Raw genomic sequence first — 17,060 nt, forward strand, 5'->3', positions numbered from 1 at the left:
TGTTTCGGTGTGGGACTGTGATTTGAATCGTTGTTTTGTTGGCTGTAGACTTCCCTCTCATACTCATCTGTGAAGCACCACATACACTTAAGCACCACATACCTCTGAGAGGCTTAGACATGTGCACAACCAGAGATGTTTTGTCCCATTTGTACCTGCCTACACCCCTGGGAGACCAGGGTAGAGGCATTCTGCAGGAATGGTGGGAGTCATAACAGCAGCATTTGTACAGAGCATAAGATGGTTAAAGCATGAAAACCCCTCCTCTGGTCAAGACTTGGTTTTGATATTCTGTGTTTTGACTGTCCTCAGCAGTTCCTTTCTTTGGTTAAGAAAGGAGGTAAAGACTCTTGCAATGCTGAGAACAAATATATATTTTTCTCTGCCCAGCTTTTCTCCCTGTTGCTTGTGTATCTCAAGCTAAGGCAGCAAACAGCCTGCTTTCCTTTTGTACAGTGTCACTGTGCTTCATGCTGCAAGCTTTGAGAACATTTTGACAAGCCTGATCCTGCCAGCCTGCTGTGAGCCTTGAAGAACCACCTCATAGCCAGAATAAGTAAGCCAGAGCCCAAAGTGAAATGGGGAAAAATCAAGTGCACAATTTTAGGTTATCCATCAATCAACAGCATACAACTCTGCTCCTAAAACCAGTAACTTTTTATGGAAATGACATTTGGTAAAGTAAGCCATAAATGTCAATCCAGAGCCTACAATGTGCTTGCTACCATGACAAAGCACACAGTCATTTCTCTTCTATTGCATAGCTTGGGGTAAGATTCAGAGTGGACTTTGGTGCACCATTCACCCATAGGCCCTGTTCTCAGTGGAGGTTTTAATTTTCTCAGTTCCCACTTCTGGAAATATATACATTCACTAACAGATTCCCATAGTTCTGCTTTTCATACCTAGAGATAACCTGTTTCTGTAACAGTGCTCTTGCAGCATTTCACACCTCTTGGTACCATCCCTTGCTCTAAGTAAGGCTGTTGAAACGTTGATGTCTTTGAAAACTTCATTCAGGTCTGTGTGTATGCACGTGCACTTGAAAATTCACTTATATCCTGGGAGAAGAGGGAATACCTCTCTTTTCTTACCTTTTGAATTGCCCCCAAAGTCAACTATATAGAAGAGATCTGCTTTCATCCAGTCTTCCTGGCAATTTCCAGAGGCCAAAACACAAAGCAGTGTTTCCTATTCTGCATATAAGGTGTTGATAAATACCTACAATATTTTTGGTGTGCTACTGATAAAATCTATTTCAGAATTGATAATCTTTAACTTCAGGGTAATCCAAATCATCAAATACTTCAGCTGGTTTAATTATGACTATAACGTTAATACTCCAAATGTCCTAATACTAATGTTAATATTCTGGCTAATAAGAAATACAAGTTCTTTAAGATCTGCAATACATGCTTGGGAAAATGGACGTTTTAGCTCGTGGTCACAAACACCTTTTATAAAAGCTATTTTGGTGAAGACTATCACAAAGATGCTTTTTCTCCCAACCCCACTTATTTAGATGTGGTCTCTGGCATTATGGCAGCTACATCACGTAGAACAGTTTATGGCTTTTTTGAGGTTATGCCAGAAGCCATTTTATTTCTTAGTTCCTCTTAGGGCCATGAAAGTGCACAATTGGATTAAAATTTTCTTTCTACCAACCTACTCTGCTCCACACAGCTCATCTGGTATAAATCTGGCAGCATTATCAGGTTCTGAGTTGGATTTATAAGCAGTAAGAGTTCCAGGGGGCAAAATAAATGGAACAATCCTTGGTACCTGGTAACAGTGGTTGGACAGTTATTTCACATGAAATATCCCTTAGCAAAGTCCCTTCAAGTGAACTTTATGTGATGAAGAAAATATTAAATGCAGACCTTGATGCTGCAAGGAGTTTGTTTGTATAAAAGGTATTGGTATGTGTAAGTGTAAAAGTGTAAGTCCTAGAAGTACAGGAATACTCATGCACAATAAATGTGACTGATGGTTAGGATCCTGGGGACTTGAGCTGTAAATGCTAGCATTTTATTTACGTAAGGCAAATGTGGGAGGCTTATGATGCTCAATGACTGGTCTGTGACCCTTGATCTGTTGTTTGCTACAAGGCACCTAAGTGGTAAAGCACTTTCTGTAACTTTGCCTACGGCTACAAGGGATAATGATTTTGGCCAGCTCTGCAGGAAGTGTTTAAATCACAATGCAGGTATCAAACTCTTTGAAGTTTTGTTTCTGTCCAAGCTGGGTGCAATATTTTTTACCAGAAACAGGTCAGAGAGCGTATGGAAACACGGGTAAACAGGCCAGGCTGGCTCTGCGAGAGGGACCCCTTGCTGAAGCTCAGGAGCCGGCTTGATGGAGGGTCCCACTGCAGCCTGGCCCTCACAGGAGCATCAGTATGTGGGACCTGACCAGCCTCCAGGGTAAGCTAAGCTTTAGGTATGGCTGGGGTGCGTTGAGGCTATTTTGCTGTTGTAGTATTTTTGTTGCTGATTGCTGTACTCCTAAGGGTAACTAATGCTTTGCTTGGAAGGTTGCCCATATTCAGTGCTGTATCTAACTGCAACTTAAGGGAAATTTGTTCCAGGAGTCCAACCTGGTTTGAATATCTGAGCAAAATGCCTAGAAATTAAAGATGCTGTAGCATGGAGATCTTCCTTAAGTGGGTTGAGTTTTCACAACTCAGTAGGGGCACAGGACACGTCACTTGACAACAGAGAGACTTAGGCTGGAACTGTAACATATACTCTTAATATTTGTACTGTGAAAATGCCACTCTGGTGGGTTCAGCGTGGCATGCTGAACTATGCAAGTATCCAGTCTGAGGTCTATATTAGGAATGGGGGTAGTCTTGTGGGTAGTCCTCGATCGATAAATAAAAACTGGTTCTGACATAACTCAAAGACGACCATTCATTTTGTCTGTGCTGTAGTTCACCACATCTGTAGCATGTGCTACATACCACAGTGCCTCCCAGGAAACCAATGGATATAAATTCACTGGACTTGACTCTGATGGCGAAGTGTTGAGGGCTCCTAGTCACATGCATCTAAATTTATGGAGTGAAACTTATGAAATCTCTTCTGCAATCATTATTTCCCGCTATCTAAAAGATCCACATGGATCTGCTCTCTTCTAATAAATAACCACTTTGAAATAGGTATTTGAATTACAGTATTTTTGGTAAACTGAAAATCCTTACTTCAGTAGCACTACTGTTACTAACTGAAAAGCTACATCAGCGAGGTCTGGATGCTTGCTTCAAGTGACAGCTATTCAATCCACATTCAAGCTCTCAGTCCAGACTTCAAAACTAAAATACCCTTACCAATCACCAAAGTAGCACCGTAGCCCTGCTAACAACAGTGTTTTAGGAGCCAGGCAGTAGCAACGACTGTATCCACACCAGGAGGGCAAATAGCTATACATGAATGGGACCCTGCAAAAAGTAACAACCCCTCCCCGAAACGCTCAATGTCCCCATACAAAAGCAGAAACTCACGCACCCAACACCAACATTTCCTCTGCCACAGCTGCCCCAGCCCGTGTGCAGGAACATGCCCCCAAACTTCACGTCCTTGCAGCCAGCCACATGGAGAGGAAAGCCAAGATGGGCACTGCCCACAGCATGTGGCCACACAGTGCAGTTGCCTGTAGGCCAGGGAAGGCTGTGGATGGGGGGCTGCAGCAGCCTCTTGAGAAACAGAGTCAGGAAAAAAGTTTTCTGATTTCTGGGCCGCTAAGTGCTGATTGTGTTCGTATTGCCCCAGAGGTGTTTCTGTGCCCATCAAGTAGCAGGTTCGACTACTAGAGAGGATTTTTTTTGTTCCAGTGAAAAGCTCTGAGCAGGGAAAGGTCTTATTTATCACTGCCTTGGCTTAGCAGTCATAAAAGTGGCAATAATAGTTAGCTGATAAGGGCAGTAAAAAGGCAGGTCTCCAACCCTGGGGAAGGTTTTGACAAATGGCTGCTCGCTAGATTGGAGGTGTTGCTGGCTTGGAGACAGATGGGCTCATCAGACGAATGTAGGTAATGCTACAGGTAAATGGTAGAGAAATTACTGTAGGCGTAGTTGAGGTAGTTACAATAATCTCTTTATCTACTCTTGGCATCTTTTGCCTTCATAGTTAACTCATTTTTCTTTTGAAGAGACCTTCAGAGACCAGGGAGTGAGGGATGAGTGAGCTCTTTGGGCACAAAGAAAAGGATGTCTTTTGATTTTGGTGCCATACATTAAACAGCTGCGTTTGTGACAAGTCTTTGCCCCAAATTGTTTTGTTACAAGTTACATGGGCTTCTGATTTGCAATCAGTTCACGATAGATTTTCATTTTAGTCCTTGCTCTTAGAAATTTTTGTCTTTTCTGTTTCCTTAAGTGTATCACAATATGCATCAGCTGATATTCACTGTAACCATTTGTTAGAAATTTCTGTACAGATTTAGATGAGTGGTAACTGAATGTTAAACCTCCATACACACTCATTTTCAAAAGGAGAGGAATACACAGTCTGCAGTTTGCCTTGTACAACATTTTGAGCAATACAGATTTTGTTCTATTTCTCCTCATATTTCTGAATGATCAAATAATTGTAAAAATAAATGTTATGTTTCAGGTAGCTTTTCTTTTGGCCTTGAGTCTGTTTCTGAATGTGAACATCCATACTGACTTGCCTTAGGTGCCCTGAGGTCAATACTGAAGTCTGCAGTGACTGAATTAATCTGACATAAGAAAATACTCAGACACAGAGGATGTAAGAATGAAAACAGAGGAGGTCACAGTCACCTCTGTTCCCTCAATTTCTGTGGATTCCAGCTAAACCCTTAACCTCATTTAATACAACGGGATGTGTTAGTCTGCTTTATTAGAAAGAAAAAGCATGTGTGTGGGAAGAAATCTGAGAATTTCTACATCACAGGTCTTGAAAATGTTTTGGGGCTTAAACTTTCATGGCAGAAGTATTTAAGAATGTTTCTAAAGGCAAATTAGATGGGATTCTGTACTCTTGACACTTATTTATTTTTATTTGTCTTTTTGCAGCTTGTTCATATTTTAAATTTGAGAAAAATCTGAGAAAAATATTTCTCATGGGCAGATGAAGAAGTTCTTTAAAGAAAAGTAGACAGTAGACATCTTCAAAGATGGTTTTAGGACACAGGTATTTTCCCTTTTTGAGGACTATTGAGGTCAGGTCTGTATCAATAATGACAAAAGTGTCGTCTTCAACCACCTAAGTGAATTAATGCTCAGTTACCTATTTGTCCAGACCAGACAGTCTAAAAGGAAACAGTACCTTTGACAAACTAACCAAAGACTGGCAGAACAGGATACACCATTCCTCCTTTCCATAGCTCGTGTTGTGCGATTGAGCCACAGGTTAGAGAACTCCCGTGCTTTGAAGAAAGGCTGTTGCCAAGCTTTTGAAACAGGTTTTCAGAACAGGGCCTGACACACAGAGCTCACGGCAGCGACTCCGAACCCATCGTACATCCTGAAATCACTATGGACTACTCTATTCACCGTGGACCATTATTTAGCTTTTTCTGGTGCTTTTGCTACTTATCTCCAGATTTCTTAAAAGGGTCTGAAAGCCTATTACTATGGCCTGTGTTTTCAGTGTATTACCTGTCATCCACAGCTTACCCTGAGAGCCCTGTGCTGTTTCTTCTTCACTAGGAATCTAAAAAAAATGCGTGTCTCAGCATAGCAATTTCTACTATAAGAATAATGAGAAATAATGATTGTTCTAGTTGTTTCTTTTTTCTAATAAGAACAAAGTTTCGTGGGCATGTGATAGACTAGAAAAGGAAATGAAAATAAAGGGCAAGGAAAATACAGCCTGAGCATTGGGTGGCATATCAGATGGTCTATTTGCCTCTGTTTGGGCCATTCGTTCATATTCTCTAAACAGAGAATACCTCCCACCCGTTCTTCTCTTCCAAGCTTACAGGGAGCTGTGCTGGTTTGAAGGCAGAAGTGAATGGAGCATGATAAAAAGTTGGGTTTTGATGGGTAATGCCTGCTCATTTCCTTATCTCTATCTTTCCATTGAGTTTTTAATAAAATTACTGGTATTCTTAGGATAAGAGATTTTTCCTGTAGCTTTATTTGATTCTGAAGTACAGAGCCCCAAACCACATCCACGTTTCCCCGTTACATTCAGGGAAGAAAGTGTCACAGATCCTTGGAAATGAACCTGGCACCATTCCCTGGCGATGGTCTGGTGGCCAGTATCACAGCTGGCATTTTGTTGTCTTTATGCTCTTCCCTAGTAGTTTATGGTTGACCCATATCAAAGTCACGACACTGGCTGGCTGATGGGTACAACTGCTGTGTTCTTTTTTAGATTTCAGGGGTCTGATCACAGAGTGCTGGTATGACTGGGCAGGTGGCTCAATCTATTTGCTTTCACTCCTTTAAAAATGGGATAGAGTGCCACTATACTACAGGGGTGTTATGAGGGTAAAATTCATTATTAATGACTGTGAGGTATTCAGATGCAGTGGTAACGAGGCTATATGGAAGTCTGGAGTATGTGCTTCACTGCACATCTGAAGCAAAACACGTCTGTTTCCTTGACTACCCCTCTGCATCTGTACCATTGTGGCTGCTCTCCACAGTATGTGGAAATATCAAGCATTGTTACTGAAGCTTGCTCACATTTTGCTCCATTCATATTCTGCTATTAAAAAATTTCTGTTTGTTGCATTGACAGTGTGCTGCTCTGAATGGTGCAGGTCTATTCCTCCCTGTTCCTTCCCCTTTTCCTCCCTCTCCCTCCTACCATCTCCCTACTCTTCCCTACCATCAGGATCCGCGCTCACCCCTCCAGGAGCCCAGTTCGGTTCAGTTGACTGGTAGCAAACTAACCTCACGCAATAATGAAATAAAGGAATAGGTTTCTGCTGAGCTGCCTTTCAGAGGGGTCAGACTGGCATTTGGTGCTGCGGGTATAGCAGGGGCCAAGGAAGAGCAAAGAGAGGCAGGAGAGAGGGGAGCCATGGAGAGGGAGCTCAGCTTAGCCCTCTTCTCTGCCTACAGCAGAAGCCTCAGGGTCACCCCACCAAAGGTGGGAAGCAGCAGCACTTCTCTAAGCGATGCACAAATGTGGTAATACAGAAACACATCATGCTCATGTCCATGTCCATGCATTGCCCTTGAGAAATTGAAAACAACATGAACTTTCTGAGCGACAATTAGTGCTGCCATCTGTTACTGTCAGCAGATGTACGTGATTGATAACCTTGTGTTTGCTTCCTTGGAAAGAGCTGTCTGTAGTTCACTTATGTTATCCATAAATATTTTCCTTTTAGCAATGTAGAGATATGTGATATTATCTAACAGTTTTATCTTGACATGTGTCATGGTTGTATGAATGCCTTTACATAAAACAAATACCAAAGAGATCTTCTACAGTTCTGAGCTGCACATGGTCACTGTTTCTGGGCAGGTGAGAGTTTATAGCCCATGGAAGCCCAAGGACTGCTCATGTGAGAAAGTGCTCACCACAGTGTGTAAACTTAGTGCAGCCTCGTCCTCCTAATGCAGCCAGTATCTTTGTCCTCCTTTGAACTCCCGTCTGTTAAGATGATTTGTGGCTGCCAAAGATCCAATCCTACATATGGAGAAAAGCAAATATGTCATGTTTAAATAGTTGTCTCCAATTTCCAAATAAAAACTTCAGGTTTCAAGAGGTCAGTTCTTCTCACTGTCAGTCTAGCCCAATTACCATGTAAAGATATAAGGGGAATATAGGCAACAAAGTGGTGGAAAGGCACCTGACTTCAAATTCTGACACTCTGCTTGTTCCCAGCACCTACATCTCTGCAGCTCAATTCCCCAGGGGTTCATTACACTGACCAGTACTTCACTTACTTGCACCTCTGTTCGTGAACAGGTTTGTAGCTCTGTGCATTTGCGCTGGGTGATGTTCCAGGAAAAAGTGCCAAAAAGAGGGTTAAGGTGTTGAAAAACTTAAAAGGAAAATCAATTTCTGGTTAAGAAACATTTTAGGAGTAAAAGGAAACAGAAGCACAGAATGTGGGCCACAAAGGCTGTCCTGTAAATCTGCCCATTCATTCAGTGTTCATGTGAGCATGATATTACCACAATTATATCTTTAGTGCGAGAGAGACCTCCATCCATTATGTAAAAGCTGGAATGTGAATAGATGTAAAAGAAAGGAGAACCTTGCTTATTTTTGGCAAGCACTGAAGGCAGGTCAAGGAGGCTCTTCTGTGTGAGATCTAGGAAGATTATCCTAACAGTTCCTCCTTACAGCACATGTTCTAACTCTTTCAAGTTTATACATCTCCTTTTACCTAAAATAGGTTGGTCCCTACTAAAATCTGTTTCTTGGAGTAGTATTTGTTGCAAATTAAGACATAAGGAATTGCTCTACAGTACCCTGGGAGACCATTTTCCATTTTAAAATCAATGCTAATTAAGTGTTTGTACTTCAATGTTAACATGAATCTGTTCCAAATTTACATGCTACCAATATCTTACAAAACATCGTTTTCCTTGATTCTAATGAGATCTTCCCTCAGTGTGTTTTGTGCAAGTTAATTAACTGCCTTTGTTTTTACATAAACATAAACATACACACACATATAGTACCTACACATGAAGTAGAGGGAAAAAACAATGGAGCTTTAGCTTTTTTGGGCAGATGTGGGTTGAAATTCCCCTTAGGTATAGGACCCCACTGAAGCCAAGTCTTCTAAAACATCCAAAGTATCCTGTTGGGAAAAATGACAAATCTCCTTATGTGTGTTTGTGAGAAAGCACTGACACAGATGTCTAATTCCAGGACAGGGCTTAGGGTTGCTAATCCAAACTGAAAATAGTCACTTTCTGCAGCTTTCATGTAGGAGTTAAAATTCCTGGAAGGGATGGAACTTCTCTCCTCCCCATTTCTTACTGACTGTTTCATGCAAATCCCCAGTCTCCAGGCATACTGACTTTTGTTAGGGATGTTCAATTTCTCTGAAAATTATGAAGGGACTTGAGCATTTTCATGCTAGCAGGTATCTTAAACAGCTGAGCACGGACACAGCAGCAGAGCTGCTCTATAGGAAGCGTACAGAGAACGGCAGAATGTTCTTTGCATTTGACGTAGGTAACAAGAAAGCGTTGGCTACGTGACAAAGACATCTTATGGTACACATGTTTACTTTAATGAAGGGGAGGGTAGGAGAACATATATATCTCTCTCTCTCTACAGGCAAAAATATACTCCAGAAATGTGGGAGCCATATGGGGAAACAGCAATTCCCTGTACTGGGAAAAAGACTGAAGTGTGACACAGACCTCAGTGAAAATAAACTTCAGGATTCAGTAGGCACTTCTGCAAGGGATTAACGAAGCAAACGTGGACTTGCCTCTAACAAGAGAGAGAGTCCTAAATTCAATACAGACCAATTAGCCCATTATATTTGGGTCATGGCAAAACTGTGAGAAGCAGGGAAGCATGCCCCTTCGTATTATAGTTTGCTGTAGCTGTGCACCACATTTCACACTGATTGGACTTCTAGATTGCCTCCAATCAATAAAAAGCCCAGGCCTCTCCACTGTGCAGTGCCTAATGGACTGCATTTCTGTAGGGAATCAAGTCAAGCCTGTGTGCTGGCTCCAGTGGGAAAGCTGGTTTAAGAAGCTCCTTCCTTTCTTCATAACAGCCATGAACAAGTGTTGCAATGCTATGCTGAAGTTTACTGCCTCTAACTTGTGAAGTTATGGCTGGTTTTGAGGCCATGCTGTAAACCAGGTCACTGAAATGTTTAAAATAGTCACCAGAGGCTCCAGGGCAGATACTTCTGAAGCCAACTTTGTCATCACAGCCGGCATTGCATAGCTGCACAATAAATGTCGTAGCTGAGTGGAAGCCCATGAAAGAAACATGGAAATCCATGAAAGAACACAAAGAATGAAGAATGCAGCGTACCTGTGCCTTCCAGCTATATGATAAACAGCTACTGGCCACAGCCACAAAGAGGAAATAGAGCAGCATCCAGACCTCGGTTTAGTTATTTGCAGCACATCTGATCACACCACATTATTGCCAGCTACAGATTTGTTAGCAACCTGCAGTTGTTCCACAATTTCATCTTGACTTTTAGAACTGTTGGTGGGAAAACCCCTATGTGATTATCCTCAGGATGCTCTTTTTTGGCTATTCCTGAATGAAAGGTTCCATTTTATTAAAATGGCTTATTTCAATTTATTTAAAATTAAGAAGAACCAGCAACCTTAAAATGCCCTTACATCTAAAAAGGTGTTTCATTTTATCCCAGTTCATCCCCACCCTTCTGCTGATAGACTTTGGCAACTATTTGGAGAAGGAGGGGCTTAAAAACAGAGGTAAAATCCCTCTTGTACGGAGATCAATGATCCTTCTTTCAGAAAACTGCCTTCTTGCAAATCCAGCAGTGATCTTTAATACATTGACTTAGACATCTGACCTATGATTTCAGCATCTTCTAAATAATGACGACCTGGAATAGCAACCTTCTTGTTGGCAGACCTCAAATGCTTCTGTAGGATTAAGGAATGTAGTCACAGTGTCCAGACCTCTGATTTTGCAGGCAACTCTCCCAAGCTCCTAGAAATGTACACTGAAAGCAGCTCTGGGACACTCTCACTTGAATTCCTGCCTGTACAAGCAGATCTGGAGGAGCATAGAAGTAAAAAATCTCTATCATCCTTCAGAGCAGGAATCACTTAGTACAAACTCAGTGGGGATATGCCATAAGACATAACCTACAATCTCTGGGTATGGACATTACCCTGGACCAGAATGGGCTGCTTGATGCCAAGAACATGGGGACTCCGTGTTGCTCACTAGCAGTCCACAACACTCTACACTTCAGAGGACTCTTGGTCTGCTTTCATTTAAATGAACTGTACAGTCCATGACAGCTCAGTGTTAGATGGCTGCAAAGGTAACTTAAATCTCATATGTCTGTTGTGCTTCACAGTATTTTCCCCTTTTCTTGCCTGCTGTGCTTGGTGGCTAGTGGTTATAATTACTTTTAATAGATGCAATCATGCAGTGGTAGCACAAGTCCTTTGCTGGTGCTGGGGCTGCAAAACTCTTCATGTCTCAAGGAGATTTTGGTGCGTACGATGGAGGCAAGTTATGGGCTGTTTAGGTCACTCTCCATGAGTGTGCCCAGTTACTATGTTGGGTCATCACACGCACGTTGAGAATGGAAATTAAATCAAGTACCAAGAGGGATTGCCTTCAGGCTATGTTTTCCTTAAGTTTCTATTATTTTTAAGTGACTGTCAGGAGTTATAATCCATCAATTTGAAAAATATTACTCCATTGAGTCTATCCTTAAAGAGGACTCATCCGTTCCAGCAGGCTCAAAGAGTTTAACATCATCAGCTGCTCTATTCCTGGATCACCACGTGTGTGTAATTGCCTGGAATCACAGGCTTTCCCATCTGCTTTCACTAAAGGACAGTGCTTTTCTGCCTTAAAGAGATTAAAACCAGACCTTTTACTTTTTTGGGCTGTGACCATCAGGCATCAGAATGCGAGGACACTAAAATTTTGTTTGAGCTCTCTTGGGGAGAGTTGCAGTGTCTGTGTGTATTTAACACATAAATGATGCTTTATGCTTCACCAAAGCCAAAAGCCAAAAAAATCCATAGTATTTGCACTGTTTGAAAGTGTCTCTGAAGGGGTACGCTAAAAACTTGATGGGGGGGGGGGGGTAAACCTTAATTTTCTAGTTTAAGGATAAAGACTGAGCTTTCCTGGGGACAAGTCTAAAAATGTACAGTCATGAAGAATTTCTGTTAGAGTGTTTCTTCAATTCACTTGTCTAAAATTGACATAGAGCAATAAGGAGGCTAAATGCCCAGTCAGGTAGAGTCCCTACCAATACAGGACAGGACATTTCACAGACACACACTAAACCCTTGAGTGGCAACAGGAGAGAAAGCAAGACACACATAACAAATATTAGTTGCATCACTTGATGCACCACTGGAAGATGTTCAGCTTCTGTGGCATTATAAGAATGCACAGAAAACAGTATATACTTTCAACTCCTCTGGTTTTTTATCACAGAAGTTACATTTTCTTGGTTTTATGGGTTTGTACTTCTCCTCTGTAATCTAATTCTTCTTGACTTCAGATAGAGGCAACAATATCCACTCATCCAGAGAGCAACTACATTAGGGCATAGATGGTACATAAAAAAATTATTGAAATCTCTGAGTTTGAAGACTCATATTGTGGACCAGTCCTGAGTTCAATCTGTCTTTGCTTCTGACCAGTCCTTTTCAGTCAAACCTCCAGGAGATACACATGCCTCAGAGACACAGCTGTGTGTTTGCCCACCATTCTCCTTGCACTTGCATTTTCTGCTTCCTAAAGCTGCCTCAGGGTATCTTTATAAAATAGTGGTGATATTCATGATGGTGATAGTTATATAGACTTTTAAAATACTGTGATGAAAGATTGGTTTTTATGAAAAAAAATTTTAATTGTCTTCAATAAGCTTTGAAAGAGGTGCTAAAACAAATTGGTAATTTAGTCATTCACAAACAAGATTCTGCAACACATAAAAGCTTAATTCCACTACCAACAAAATCAATGGCAAAGTCCACACTGACCCCACCGGAGTAGAATCTGGTTTTGGGTACTTGATCTTGTATCTTCTAAAGGCAAGAAGTTTTGCAGTGGATATAATGAAAGCACAAATAACCACTAGAATAGCTGTACAACATTCTGGAACTCAGAAATTCAATACTCCTTGAACTTAGTTAAGAACCAACAAGAAAAAATTTACATGTCATTTGCTCTGCTCCAAATAGAATCAGATTTAATTGTATTTTCTTAAAGTTTTTTTTAAATCATGATTTAAATATCATTATTCAATGGAATTTTAAACATTAACAATCTGCATTTAATGCAACTTTTTGGCCTCCCCTTGGAGCACACCTACCCTGGAACAGCTCTGGAATTTGGCAGGAACATTGCTGATAGCACAGTGTAGCAGCCACCTCTCATGTAACACAGTTCATAATGTAACATATTGATATTGGTTAGACTCAAGCATGTAGTACTGCTGTATAATAAATACTGCTACTATTTCTATTTGTTGTACTCCACAGGGTGACGTAGGTAAGCAAAAAAAAAAAAAGGGCTGTCAATACATTTATATATTCAATACAGTGCAAGCTGTACGTGTAGGTCCATGTAGATATATAACATGTGGTGTATATATATACACATTAAAATAACATGAATGAAAAAACAAAGCCTTAGTTTTATAAGCATGTGCTAATTATTTTTAGGAAATGTACACAGTCATACTAATCACTCTGAGCTAGAAGAAAGCATATCTCCCCCTAGGATAAATACACTTTTCTGGAGTGAGGTTCACTTACCATCTTTTACCCCCCAAAAACCTATATTTTCCAGAAAACAAACAAACAAAAAGGGTCCATCAATAAGCACCTAAAATTTTTTTATAGTGTAAGGTACTTTTCGTTGAGGTATGAGATTAAATCCGTTGAAGCAGAGGGGAGAACGAAATGTCATTGCCCCATCTCTGACCATGGCAGCCTGAATAAACGACAGACCAGTGTCTCCATGGGTATATGTTGAACCCCGTCTGATTTTTGTACATGAGGGAAATTGGTGGGAGGAGTCTATGGAATGAGATGGTAAGAAATCCAGTTTGTAGTCCAGAAAGGACTACGTTGAACTAAGCACTCACCTGATTAGCTACACCAGTATGTAGGTCTTCCAAGGCATGCCCAGAACACCACCTAGTAGGTTCCTACAGACTGGCTGTAGTGAGGACATGTATGCCTCAAAATTTCTTATGTTTCAAGGTGGGGCTGCAGATTTTGAGGCTTTATTGGTGATTAGATCTAATTGCTTTTGACCCATGTTTCAGTCCAAAATAAGCCTCTAGCCTGCAGTGCTGCATTGGCCACAGAAGTATTTCTGTTAACCTGTCTACACATTAGGGATCATACTGGTGTTTTGAGATACACGGATTTAAAATGCTAATTGTTGTTACAACCATTAAGTGTACAAATATCACTGTCACTTTTTCACAAAAAACACTGCTTAGAGTTCATATCATGCCATAAATATCTGGGTATGGGAGGTTTTGCTTTATAAACAGGAAGAGCAATATGGTTCTGCAGTGGTGAACCAAGATGCCTTCGTGAAGGAAAGCACTGGTCAAGCAGCTGCTGCTGGCAGGATTGTGCCTACCTTGTGGACTCACAGAGCCCCTGGAGAGCCACTTCAATAAGGGTAGCTTAATACAGCTTCTGGTGTGAAATTAGTGGGTTTTGTATTGCCCTTTCTCATAACCTTTTCTTACCCTACATTCTTTTCACGGGTGAGAATTTCTTGGTGCCCCACTGACTCCATCTTGCTGTTGAAGAAGCACAGGAATGCAAGCAGCGATGCTCTCCTTACATGCACCAATAACAACTTACAAGAGGAAAAATCTCAGCCCAAAATATCATTTTCATAATAGTGTAATTAAGAAGGATTTGAAGTGAATAATCACCTTGGCTTTTTGTATAGTTTTGGATGATTTTTTTAATGGTGCAGTTACTCGCAAAATTTTCCAAAACAAAAACCATCAGTTTTTCCCCACCTAATTCTTCTTGTCGGTAGAAATGTATCATTACCTTTGGCAGAATCTGAGTGTGTTCACACTTGCCTTTGCACAGCTGCTTGAGCTTTCTGCAGCAGTAGCAGGTAAGATGAGGGTCAGTAACCAGAAATTGGGGTCAGTTTTCCAGGTATCACATTACATATCTCAATCACTAGCTCTTTCTGGAATGTTTCATCTAAAGACATTGAAGTTCAGCTGCCTTTTAAAGCAAGGTCACTCAGTTTCTCCAGATTCGATCTCCATCCCGTGGCTTTTTACACAAAGACCCAAATAAGATTTGCTCGCAGCTGTTTCTTAGCACATGAGTGGGCTTAGTTTGCTGGGAGGCGATTTGAATATCGACAGAAAGCTGAAACAATGCTGAGTTAGTGCTCCAGTCCAGTGCCTTCTTAATTTAAAGGAGAGGGAATTGAGCCTGAAAAAAGCTACAATATCACAGCACTATTTCTACTGTGGGAATTTTGCATACAAGTTGCAATAAATGTGTGCAATTCAGAAAGCGACGTTTCCTGCTGTTGGATGGGGGGGATCAACGCACGAAGTAATTGGATTACGAATAGAGCAATAGCAATGAAACACTTGTTCGCAGTGTGTGAAACTACGGGGAAAACAGAACTTTCCCTGCTGTGCTGTAATGTTTGACTTTCCCCCCGGGGAAATCCCGAGCCCCAGCCCCTGGTCTCCACGGAGGAGTGCAGAAGGCTCCATAGGGAGCCGCTGCGCAGGGAGCTGCCGCAGCCAGCCAGGAGTGAAGGGCACAGGCAAAGGCAGGGCTGAAATATCTGTCTGACGTGACTCAGAGGAGACCCATGTAGCCAGCTCCTGATTATTTGCATGCTAATCCTCAAACTAGTCAGTATTTTTTCACAAGAGTTATATGATGACAAAGCCTTGAAATATAGTCGTTTGGTGACATCAGAGTGGTGAGATATGGCTCCTTGCCATTGCTGTCCAGATGATTTGTGCTTTTCATTACAGCAATATGATAATAAAATCAGAGTCCGGAGAAGGAAAATGACAGACAAAAGCAGACGCTTGCCAGTAGTGTGGTATAAACGAAGTCCCTTGCTCTGTCTGGAAATACAAGCCTTTTACATCAGTAGAAAGCTATTTAGTTCATTCTCATTAAATTTATTGGTAGGGTGACTTTATATAGGTTTGACACAATGATTTGGTAAAGCTGGCCACTGCATTTTTCTAAGTGTCTTTTCTTCAAACACTGAAATGGCCCATCGGGCAGTAAACCTGGCTTTAGTGGTCAATTTCAGCAATTAGTGGGAGAAAATATCCAGAAGATGCTGAGGTCTGCAAAGCAATTCCTTTGTCTATTTTTAATCACACCTTTCTGGAAAGACACTGAAAATTTGAGAACGTTCTACCAGGGAACTCACTTTTCTCTGGATATGTTAGGAACTATACTAGGGAAAAAAGAAACAAAAGTAACAGATGTTGCATGATTAAATGGTTTGAGTAGAGGGGAAAGGCTTGGCCTTGGTTTAAAGCAGAATAGTAAAAAATTGAAATTAAAAAAGGGTCAATTTTTTTGCAGTGGAAAAAAGCTGATGTCCAGCTCACAGCAATTTGTCACATTCATTTCAGGAAAGATACAGGAGTGAGAACCATAATAGGGGTAAAACTGCAAGAAGGGTCAGCTAGTGCTTGGGACAGATGTTTCATGAAAGAGGCTATCTTCAGAGGCAGAAACAGAAGATAAGCTCCTTGGGTAATGTCCTGATTTTGGCTGGTATAGAGTTAATTCTCCTGCTAGTAGCTGCTATAGTGCTGTGTTTTGGATTTAGTATGAGAATAATGTATAGTATGAGTATAACACACTGATGTTTTAGTTGTTGCTAAGTAGTGTTTACACTGGTCAAGGACTTTTCAGCTTCCCGTGCTCTGCCAGGTGCACAAGAAGCTGGGAGGGGACACAGCCAAGATAGTTGACCCAAGCTGGCTGAAGGGCTATTCCATACCATATGACATCAGGCTCAGTATAGAAACTGGGGGGAGCTGGCCGGGGACTGGCTGGGTGTCAGTCGGTGGGTGGTGAGTGGTTGCATCACTTGTTTTTTTTCCTGGGTTTTGTTCCTCTCTCTCTCTCTTGTTGTTTTCCTTTTCAATACTATTTTTTTTTCCTTTTCCCCAATTATTAAGCTGTTCTTATCTCAACCCACGAGTTTTTTTACTTTTGCTCTTCCGATTCTCTCCCCCATCCCACCGGGGGGGAGGGTGAGCGAGCGGCTGTGTGGTGCTTAGTTGCCAACTGAAGCTAAACCACGACAGTCCTTTTTGGCACCCAATGTGGGGCTGGAAGGGTTTGAGATAATAACAGGTTAACCAGAGCGTATTAAGGAATTTAGATCTGTTAATAGTTGCAGGTCACGATATTGATTCATCTG

This window comes from Mycteria americana, chromosome 2 (genome assembly GCF_035582795.1).
Source record: "Mycteria americana isolate JAX WOST 10 ecotype Jacksonville Zoo and Gardens chromosome 2, USCA_MyAme_1.0, whole genome shotgun sequence".
In the NCBI taxonomy this organism is placed as follows: Eukaryota; Metazoa; Chordata; class Aves; order Ciconiiformes; family Ciconiidae; genus Mycteria; species Mycteria americana.